At 46.0% G+C, this 263-nt stretch overlaps 1 protein-coding gene across 1 annotated transcript in view; it reads right to left on the bottom strand.

Moving 5' to 3' along the window:
* LOC119594803 overlaps positions 1 to 263 on the bottom strand; it is a gene marked incomplete in the record, with an annotated part of 120,867 nt that overhangs the window by 47,275 nt on the left and 73,329 nt on the right.

Genomic DNA, 263 nt, shown 5'->3' with positions numbered 1-263 from the left:
AGGAAGTCGCAAATGTCACACACTGAACCACCCATGAGAAATTAGAGACGACATCAGTCACTGGACGACCGATGCGCGAAAATGTGAAATCAAAAGGCAGTTGGAAAACATGGACGGAATAATACGGCGTGTGGTTTTGGGAGGGTCGCGTTTGTCTACGCTTGGGATCCCGTTTCTGTGGGAACTACGAGGGAAGTATTACTATCACTACTGTTGCTGTTGTCATTAGGAGAAAAAGAAGCAGTGGTAGAAAGAAGTTTACC

This window comes from Penaeus monodon, chromosome 34 (genome assembly GCF_015228065.2).
Source record: "Penaeus monodon isolate SGIC_2016 chromosome 34, NSTDA_Pmon_1, whole genome shotgun sequence".
NCBI classification, from domain to species: Eukaryota; Metazoa; Arthropoda; class Malacostraca; order Decapoda; family Penaeidae; genus Penaeus; species Penaeus monodon.
This window is presented reverse-complemented; position numbering and strand designations above follow the sequence as displayed.